The 11,114-nt window shown below is 34.1% G+C and overlaps 1 long non-coding RNA gene across 1 annotated transcript in view; it reads right to left on the reverse strand.

Annotated features, from left to right (window-relative positions):
• Nucleotides 1–10,800, reverse strand: part of LOC140701143 (uncharacterized) — a 33,292-nt gene extending 22,492 nt beyond the window's left edge. The window contains exon 1 of the long non-coding RNA XR_012080045.1: nucleotides 10,765–10,800. This is a non-coding gene — a long non-coding RNA (uncharacterized lncRNA). The remainder of the gene's footprint in view (nucleotides 1–10,764) is intronic.
• Nucleotides 10,801–11,114: the final 314 nt, after the last annotated feature.

The following is an 11,114-nucleotide window of genomic DNA, read 5'->3' on the forward strand; positions in this document are numbered from 1 at the left end:
ACAGTAAAATAAAAGTCTGATAAAAATACTATGTGAATATAAAGAATGGGGTGATAACATGCAAACTCAGAAGATTCTCCCCCAAATATGTGAAATTTACATCAAAGAAATTTTTATAGAAGTAACTGAAGATTTAGGAATTGTTCAGCTAGCAGAACGGTAACTGTTCACATATGCTGAATATTCCAAGCTCATACTTTCCAGAATGCATGTGTAGTTTTAGATATATCAGGTATGAAAATGGGAATTTCAACTGTATTACTTAGAAATTGGAATTTAAAATTTATACTGACATGTATATATAGAATAGACAAACAAGTTTATACTGTATAGCACAGGGAAATATATTAATGATCTTGTAGTAGCTCATGGTGAAAAAAGAATATGAAAATAAATATATGCATATTCATGTACAACTGAAAAATTGTGCTGTACACCAGAAATTGACATTGTAAACTGACTACAACTCAATAAAAAAAAATTAAATTCAGAAAATGTATGAATTTCCAATTTTTCTGTATAGAGCACATTTGTTCTGAATACCTTCTTATAAACACATTTCTTTATAGTTCAACTAACACAGGAAATTTGTTTTATAAAACACACATATAAATGATTACAAAATATTCCTTAAAAAGAATACAGCAGTCTGCAGATGGCTTTAAAGTCTTTAACTTGAAAAAGAAATTTAAAATATTAATAAAATATTTACTGCTCTAGGACTATGGTGGATATAAAGATAGACTTATCTTGTCTACTAAAATGATAAAATTATCATCATATTTATAACTCATATTAGAATATTAAAAAGAATGTGGCAAGTATAAGAACAATATAGAGTTCTAGGAAATCAAAGAGGATAGAGCTGTTTGTGACGGAGAGTGAGAGAGAGTTATGTTGGAAGTAGGCCTTGAAGGATAGACAGGATTGTGTCCCAGTTGGGCCGCTCAGGTAAGGAGACTCTGAGACAGATATTAGCATAGTGGGGAATGACTAGGTCGTGCTATTGGGATTATTACTGTGGACAGGAAGGGCAAGAAGCAAGTAACACAGAGGGAGATGTAAGGCTGGACATCTCAAGAGACTCTCAAGCAAAGTCAAGGAAGTCGCTGAAGCTGGGCTAGTCCTTCATTGTTACCCAAAGATAGAGCAGTGAGGTGGCCATTTGTATTTTTATTATTGGCCATTCACCGGTTGTGGGCAAGACAACTCAGATATTTCTAAGAGTTATAGCTGAAGGCTCTACAACCTTAATTCCAGCAGTTGAAGTAATAAATATTTTAGTCCTAAAGGAGAGTCCAGGTGGCACATTCACAGCTTTCATTATAGACTTCAATGATCCAAGATCAGAGTAGGAAATCTAATCTCAGTATATACAACAGCCTTAATATACAAAACATACACGCAGGAAAATGAAGATTTTTTTCTAGTAAGGAGGGAAGAAAACAAACAATTGGAAAAATGATATTTTTTACCACATCACTGAGACACCTGAATATTATTTTAAGTTCTTTGCAGCTTATTTTGAAGACACATTTTTAGCATGACATTTACACGATTGTTAACAGAGAAGTCAATGAATGGGAAGTAGAATGAAACTAAAAATGGACAAAAGCATATAAGGTATTGCAGTATTTCTTGTGAAAGCTAATGAGTGTACTTTCTGTACTATTCGTAGACAAGTAAAGAAAGTAGTTCATTGTAGAGAAAACACATAAATAGTAATAGCAAAGATTTCATAAGATGCTACTAGATATTAACCATTTTAGATAAATTATTTCATCTGAGTTTAATGCTATTGTTGTCATTCACATTTTGTGGAGTAGGTTCTAAAAAACAAACTAAGTAGCATGCTCAAACTAAGGTCATGTAGCTAGTAAGTCACTGAGCCTGGATTCAAACACAATTTGACTCTAGAATGAGTACATTTAACTAGAAACAGAGAGAGAGAGACAGAGTGAGTGTGAGTGTGTGTTTTCCTATATTCTCAGGCTGAGTAGGCAGAGCACTTAGTGACTAATACTGTAACAAAAATCAGGGGGAAGTTGACAGGTGTCCTAAGATTTGAAGCTGGAGTGACAAACAGTGATGGTGTCATCAAAACATAGAATTATAAGAAGAACAAATTTTGGGGACAAAAGTATGAGTTGGGTTTTGATTATGCATTTTTTGGGGGGGTCTGGCAATTCATCTAGGTAAAATTAGAAATATAAAAGAAAATCTGAGGTTAGAGTGCAAATTTGGAAGTTTTGTTTAGCAGAGATAAATTTGGAGGCTTTAAGACACTATATGGCATGAATAGTTTTGTATACAGTCTTTAGTTGACTAAAGCCATGATATTCTAAAGTAAAAAGGAAAAAAAATCTTTAGATACTAAAATACCATTCACTACCATTTCATGTTCTTTGATGACTCTTGGTTATCTCCTTCCATGCTGTGTTTAGAGTTCTCTTGCCAGCACTACTTCACTACTTGGTTCCTGATGTATCTAATTAGGCAATCAATAATCCACTCTGGTTTCACATTGCATATCTGCCCTTTACTTCTTAGACAGTGTGTATCACTCGCAGCTTCTGGGAGCTTCAGAGAACAATACAACCACATTTTTTCCTACATGCTCATATCGTCTCCTAATAAAGACAATTAATACCTTGGAAATTATGCAGCAACAAAGGGATAATATTTTTGACCTTCACCCAGCCCCACCACCAAATGTTCCTAACTACCCCACATCTTTTCACCCAAAGAATATGTAGCATTTAGTGCTTCTAGAGCAGCCTATGAGAAGGCCAGACTTGGGTTTTTTTTAATAGAGTTTTTTAATGTCTCCTAGAAATAGTCATTTGAAAGCAAACACATTTAATTTGCAGAAGTTTGACTTTACTAAGAAAGAAATGAACTTTCTCTGAATACTCAAAGCTGGATACTAACAGTATAAGACAAACTTGGGTTCTAATAGGCTATAAAGTTTATACAATAAATACATCAAATGGATATAAATTATGGGATAGATTTTAACCATACGGGATGAGGAAGAACAATTTTTTGAGTGTTAAAGAGTTTAGCTAAGCTACTTCATGGCACTGCATCCATTCGGTAGTGACTTTAAACTGACACTAGTCCCCTCATGTAAGCACATGCCTGAGACAGCAGCCCACAGAGTCCCAAGCAAATGTAAGTTGCTCATATGACCTCGTCAACAGTTCATGTGATTAACAGTCTCCCCTGCCTCCCAGCAGTTGTATGATTTATGTGCCTCTCAGATAAGACCCCAGGGCTTGGCAAACTTTGTTCTTTTGACTTAAATACAGTAATCTAACTTGCATTAGAAATCCTAGAACACTCCATCCATGGACCCTAATACAGCATGTGCCCAGGGTTCTGTCTTAGTCTGCACTTTGCCTTGATCTCTCTGAGTGGCCCCTCAAGGTGTGCCAGGTACTTCCTCCAGGACCTATAAGTTTTAAACTTCTCCATTTTAGTTCCTCTTGTGGTCTGTTGTAGAATTGAGGAGGACCATCATAAGGCACACTGGGCTCCATTTGCTAAGTGTTAATTTGACAGCTTGATAACGCTGGGTCTCAGGAGTAAGCCAGTTAGAGAAGAGAAACGTCAATTAGAACTGATTGTCCCTTGCTGCTTTGCTCATGTGAAAAGTCCAGAGGGATGAAGGAAGAGATGCTCATCTTAGCTTGGAGGGGACCAACCACATTCCATACTGTGTCTGGTGCTTGTTTTCCCCAACAAACACTATGGATGCTAACATGTCTATAATCAGTGCATTGGTCAGGGTGCCAGGTCCAACATAACACAGGGACAGGACAGTGACAGGGTAGGTGCCTGAGCATAATGAATGAGACTGTGAGTGGTAAGAGAAGCATTTAGAGATTTTCTTGAAAAAATTGTGAATTTTATTATACAGGGAACGAGAGCTAGATTCACAGTCAACTTTTGATCTACTTTACTTTTTATACAAACCTCTCCACAGTGGTTTATTATAAGAATAAACTGTGGAGATAAGAATGGAGACTAGGTGTGATAAATGAGAGACTAATTACTAGTCTATAGTAACGGTTCACTTTAGGGATGAGGGTGGCTTTGACTAAAGCTGAATAATATAATAGTGAGAAGTAATCAGGAACATGAATTATATTAGAGATGAAGTTGAAAAGACATGGCAGTGCAATTGTTGTGGGCTATAAAGAGAAATAGGATGATAGATCATGCCCAAGTTTTAAGTTAGAGCATGTGAGTGAGTGGTGTTAAAACGTGTAGACCCCAATGTTCACAGCAGCACTATTTAGAAGAGCCAAGACATGGAAGCAACCTAAGTGCACACTGACAGACGACTGGATAAAGAAATTGTAGTGTATATATGTGTAATATATACATATATGTAAGACAGAATACTACTCATCCATAAAAAAAATGAAATAATGACATTTGCAGCAGCATGAATGGACCTAGAGATTCTCATACTAAGTGAAGCAAGTCAGACAAAGACAAATATCATATGATATCACTTATATGTGGAATCTAAAAAATGATACAAATGAACTTATTTACAAATCAGAAAGAGACTCACAGACATAGAAAGCAAACTTATGGTTACAAAGGGGAAAGGAGGGAGGGGTAAATTAGGAGTTTGGGATTAGCAAATACAAACTACTATGTATAAAATAGATAAACAAGGTCCTACTGTACAGCACAGGGAAACAACATTCAATGTCTTGTAATAACCTACAATGGAAAATAATATGAAAAAGATAAAAAAGTATGTTGAGATGAACTCATGAAGCTACCAGACTTTATGCTACTAAATACCTGCCTCCAATAACTAGATTCACATCCATTCAGTTATCTCCTAGCGATAATTTTTCTCCCCATGTAGGTTGTCTATAGGGAAAACAAATTAGTACTAAGGCAAACACAGAAGTCTGACCTACCTCCTGTAACATCTCTCACTGTAAATTAATTAATTGCCTCTCTGGATTACATACTTTGTGTTTTGTGAGTTTTAATCAGTGAAAGTCATCCTTTAAAATTCCAGTCAACAATGTTACCTGACAAGTCTTATACTTTGGCCCCCTTAGATAATACAGCAAATTCAGCAAAGTGCCTCGTAGAACCAACCACTTAGAGTAAGAGAGAACCACTGTTCTCCTTCCATTTCAATTGCTGTTTCCAGCAATTGTAAACTTTCCTGCTTTACACTTTGTCAAAGACATAAGGGACATTTCTGGTCAACCACAGCCTTTAACATCCTTCTGTGGAAACTAGTGCAGGAAACTCAACAGCCACAACACACAGAACATTTGAAAAGGAATATCATAATTAATTTGAATCCTCCCTAACTCCACAAATTCTTAAGGTACTATTTTCACTATTTATTCTGCCAGAAAATTGACTGTCTTACATCCAGGCCTTTGAGGTTTCTCCTCTCTGTCTCGCACTATTTTCCACTGTGTCGTGTTCCTGGAACAATCCTGAAATAAGCCACTTTGCCTGTAAATTCTCCTCTTAATCCCTGAAGGCACTGAAGTTCTTCCAGAGATGATTATTAGTACAAACATTAAAAAAAAAGTTGGCTTTTCAGAAGATCCCCATTATTTATTATTTTGAAAGTCTACTAAAGCCCCACCGCTCCAGTAAAGCAGAAAACATTTGTCAACCATCCATGGCAATCCCTTATCTGCAGTTTCCTGTCTAGAGTTAAAAAAAAAAAATCATAGTTCAGACTAATCCAGAAACACTGCTCTTAAAGCAAACTTACTGAGCCTACCTCAATTTTCAACAGGAAACTTGATGTGAAGAGAGAAAAATATATTTTCACTTTACGGTAAACTTTCCTCAAGGAAATATTAGAGATTGAAAAGGGTACTATAATTCATTGAAAATTGCTTTATCCTATACAAGGTGATACATATGTTTGCTTTTTTTTCCTATTTTTGGTACAGCACAATACGTCAGTCACATAGAAACATACACACATTCGTTCTCATACTCTTCTTCACCATAGGTTACTACAAGATACTGAATATGGTTCCAGTACTGTACAGTACAAATTTGTTATTTATCTATTTTATATATATATATTAGTATCTGCAAATCTCTAACTCTCAATTTATCCCTTCCTACCCCCTTCCCCCGCTGGTAACCATAAGTTTGTTTTCTATGTCTGTGAGTCTGTTTCTGTTTTGTAGGTAAGTTCATTTGTCTTTTTTTTTAGATTCCACATATAAGTGATATCATGTGGTATTTTTCTTTCTCTGACTTACTTCACTTAGAATGATGATCTCTAGGTCCATTCATGTTGTTGCAAATGGCATTATGTTATTATTTTTTACAGCTGAATAGTATTCCATTGTATAAAAATACCACTATTCCTTTATCCAATCATCTGTCGATGGACATTTAAGTTGTTTCCATGTCCTGGCTACTGTAAGCAATGCTGCTATGAACATTGGTGTGCATGTGTCTTTTTGAATTAAGGTTTGAATTGATTTTTGCCTTGGTCTTAATACACTAAGTCTATAATTGAGTTACACTTTGAGGTGTTCTAATGAGCAAGTTTCACCCCAGGAATGGTTTTGTTAACATTTGAGAGACTAAGCCAGAGTTTATGGTCCCAAGCATTGATAGAATGCTACAAATATTTACCACTGATACTATTAGTAGGTGTTAACATACACAGATTGACTAGAAATATTATTATAGGCATCCACATAGTTGAATAACTATTATATAATAATATCCACACTGCAGTCGTTCCTGAGGTCAAAGACCCTATTCAATTCTGTGTCCAACCACTAAGATGAAGGATTCACATACTTAATCAACTAGAGATGGAGTTAATCATGCAACAAAAATAGCTAGTGTTTTTCTTCGATCACTGAAAAAAGTTTATTCATGTGGTAAAATTTGGTCTTAGATTTACATTTGTTGGGTTAAATGACCAGGTCATGTGGCTATGGGAGTAGGGGACATAAGCCCTTTTCTTCCTATAAATTTGGAGGCTACAAAGATCAAGTGAGGACATGATAAGCGGAAGAAGTGAAATAACATTTATTTAATATAAACTAAGTGTCAGACTTTATAATAAATCAGTGCTTCACACATGTTATATCTATCTATCTATCTATCTATCTATCTCACCTGGGAAGTCATGTTAAAATGTAAAATGTCATTCAGTAGGTCTGAGGTCTGGCCTAAAAAGTTCTAAATGGAAGACTAGTGTTACTCCTTGCCTAAAAGCAAGAAGGAGGTAATGTATTTGTGTAATTATATCTATACATAATTTAAATATAATAAGATAAGTGTCTATCTATTGCAGATGCATGCTTAAGACTCTAACACTGTTAGGGGTTTTCAATAAAATATAGGAAATAATTAAGAGAGAGAAAAAGTGTTCTTTTTTTAAAATGTAAAGTAAGTCTAAAGGAATGGGGAATTTAGAGATGTCCTGTATAATTCTATGGTAGATGTGTTTTTGAACTTTCTAATGATAATTTTGAATTGATTACTAAGTTCTTTCTGTCTTGATTCAATTATGATGCCTGAAGAGACAAAACTAAAATTTCCATTTCTCTGAGTTGGCAATGGCTCTTATATACCTAGTCATCAGTTATTCTGTAGTTTAATCTGAGATTTTTGAGACTTTAGTAATTTCTATAAAAGCAGATGAATTTTCTTTTTATATAAATGTGGGGAAGAGATTTATGAAAATGGACTTTTCTGCATACTTGCTTGTCCTGATGTGGTAGAATTCTCTAATTCATAAAAGAAAATTATTAATTTTACAAGGCTAAGGCTAAATATATCATTTCTTTTCTTAATTTTTTTTAATAAAGAAGTTCACTTCCTTTTCAATTTTTTTGTTTTGTTTTTGTTTTGTTTTAGGGGGAGATTAGGTTTATTTATTTGTTTATTTATTTACTTATTTATTTATTTAATGGAGGTACTGGGGATTGAACGCACTCTACCAGTGAGCTATACCCTCCCCCATCTTGTATCATTTCTTAACACCAAGCAGATGCAGTAAGTATTTATCTGTACCAGGCACCATGCTAGGAACTGTTGATGACTTAACATTTAAACATGTCTTCAAGTAGTGCTTGGGATGGGATGGTAGAGCAATCAGCCAAATAAACAATACATACAGCAAGAGATATTGGATGTGTTTAAAGATGCACAAGTATTTCGATCAAATAAAGATACAACAATAGCCAGTTCAATATTAAATATGTACTCTAGTATATAAATTGAGTGCCTTTCTGGGAATGAAGTTAAAGAGCGAAACGGAATTTTTCCACACTTCAAAACAATGACCTTTGAGTTGGACCTTTGAGTTTGAAGGATGAATAGAGTTTGACCCTGTAGATGAGGGACTATAAGATGCTGGAAAAAAGAAACAACCTGGGTAAAGTGAAGAGGCAGGGAGGGAAGAGAAGGTTGAGAAAAGATTAAGCCAAAAATGGTTAACATTTTCAGCCTATGGTTACGTTAAAAAAATGGAAGATACAACTTTTAGAGAACATTCAGATGTTATTGTATGGGCTATAAAGTAAATAAAAGATAAATACCTTCATTATCTTTTGACACATTAATGATATCTCTATTAAAAATCATTAGATGATTCTTACTAGCAAAAACTGTTTCCTTGTTTTGCTGAATAAGCAACTGATAATATAAAATAAGTATCACTTTGATTTTCATGTATCCATATCTAAAGGAACTGCCTTAACTACTGAGAGCATATTATTTTTGGTTTCTAATACAATTATTTGTCTAAGTTTAGTTATATAGGTATTTTTATTAGAATTCACACAGAACTGGAATGTGATAAAGTAATACATGGCATTTGTTTTTGTAAATACATTTATAGAAAAACACTGATAGAGCAATAATGTGCTTTAAATACTAACATGCATCTTTAGCAGAAATAGCCTAAAAAATGCTTTTGCTTTAAATATTCAGAATCCTAAACAGTGAATGCCATTGCCATTATGCTAATTTGTTAGACAACACTATTTATATTTAGTTTGTTATTTAATTTGTATATATTTTAATTAAAATATTATATTCATGCCCAGATTTGTTTCAGAATGTCAGCTTTCATTACTTCATTATAAAACGAGTTTAAAGTGGAAAGAATGAGAACATAGAAATCACAGTAGGAAAAAGTAAAGCCAAAAATAAGGCTAAAATTATTAAACATAATGATTTCTTGCATACTAAATTCGAGTTCACAGATTTATCCTTTGAAAGGAAAATCAAAAAGCGTACCATTATTAGTTAAATAATTCAAAATGATGTGAGATTAAAAGCAATGATAACAGCAACAAAAACAAGGTTTCTCAGGAGAAATATATTATTTCTGGTAACAATATATGACTGGGTTTTTCTCAGAGTTGTCTGTAAAGAAAATACTGAATATCCCATTTATATTAACCCCTAAATTAAGCAACTTCAAAATTTTATAGAAAGAATTCCATTGGTGGTCAATAAATTGTGATCTAAATATCCAATAGTGTCCTGAACTGGCTTGATATAAGGGCATGCATTATAAAACAAAGTAAAGGGAATGAATTATATTCCTTTTGTGCAATCTTCCCTAAAAATTATTACTGTCAACTGAAATTTTGATAAATAACAACAGGTCATAAAGCTTAAAGGCATTCAAAAATTTGGGGAGCTTAGCTGTACTCTTTTTTAAATTCATTAATTTTGATTTATTTTTCTTTTTTATTGAAGTATAGTTGACTTACAATATTATATTAGTTTCAGGGTACAACATAGTAATTCAGTATTTTTATACGTTACACTCTATATAAAATTATAAAATATTGGCTACATTTCCACTGTACCTCTTAATCCCCTTCACCTATCTTCCCCTTTCCCCACCCCCTCCCTTCTAATAACCACTACTTCATTCTCTGTATCTGTGATTCTGTTTCTGTTTTATTTGTTCATTTATTTTAATTTCAAATATAACTGAAAACAGACAATGTTTGTATTTCTCTGTCAGAGATACACATTTATTTTAATTTTTTTAATTGAAGTATAGTTGATTTATAATATTATATTACTTTCAGGCGTACAGCATAATGATTCATTTTTTCAGATTATATTCCAAAGTTGTATATTTTTACTATGGATTAACATGGCCACCCCAACTCTCAGGCTTCTTCTCCAAAATTTCTTCCCATTATTCACTTGGCTCCAGCCACACTGTCTTCTTGATTTTCCCCCAAACAGGTCAAAATCACTCTTACTCTAGAGCACTTATACTTAGCATTATCTCTATTTGGAATGATTCTGAACAAAGTATCTGGGTGGCTTGCTTGCTTCCTCACTTCGTTCAGGGCTCTGCTTACATGTCATTCCATCTGAGAGGCTTTCTTTAACAATTTTCCTTAAGTAAGCATCCTCAATCTATCACTTATCACTCATCCTGCCTTATTCATCATCACAATGCTGATTATCTCTGACATATAATTTAGTAATTGTCTGTTTGCTTCACTAAAACATAAGCTCTATGAGAGTTTCACACATATTTTGTAGATTTCTGCTTCCCCAGTAACTAGATCAATGCCCACCCAATGAACGTTGGTTACATAAGTGAATCAATAACGCATCAGTGATATATGATGGATGTTCAAAAATGCTATTAGTGCCCCCAGCCAAATACTCCAGTACCTATATACAAACTAAATATTTAATACTACATGGACAGCTTATTATATTCAAAACCAGAGTACTCACATTGCCTAGGTAATTTAAGGCAAACATGTTTCCAATACCTCTTAGTACTTGGATACAAAACATTCTGAAGTTCTGAGGTCATAAACATAAGTAAAGCACACACTCCTGTGTTCAAGGAACTCACAGTCTAAGGAAATGGATGAGAATATGTGCCTGTATATTCCAAACTGTGTAAAAGATCATTTCAGACAGCAGTGCTTTTGAGATCTGAGACCATGATTTGTTTCATAACAAATTTCCTTGCTAAGTCTAGTATCAACCCCCCACCCCTTCACTGTTGCACTTTATTTGTTGGCATCCTTCTTCTCTTTTATTCTGGGGCCTCCGCCTAACCATAATCTCCCACCAGG

The sequence above is a fragment of the Vicugna pacos genome, chromosome 14 (genome assembly GCF_048564905.1).
Source record: "Vicugna pacos chromosome 14, VicPac4, whole genome shotgun sequence".
Classification (NCBI taxonomy): domain Eukaryota; kingdom Metazoa; phylum Chordata; class Mammalia; order Artiodactyla; family Camelidae; genus Vicugna; species Vicugna pacos.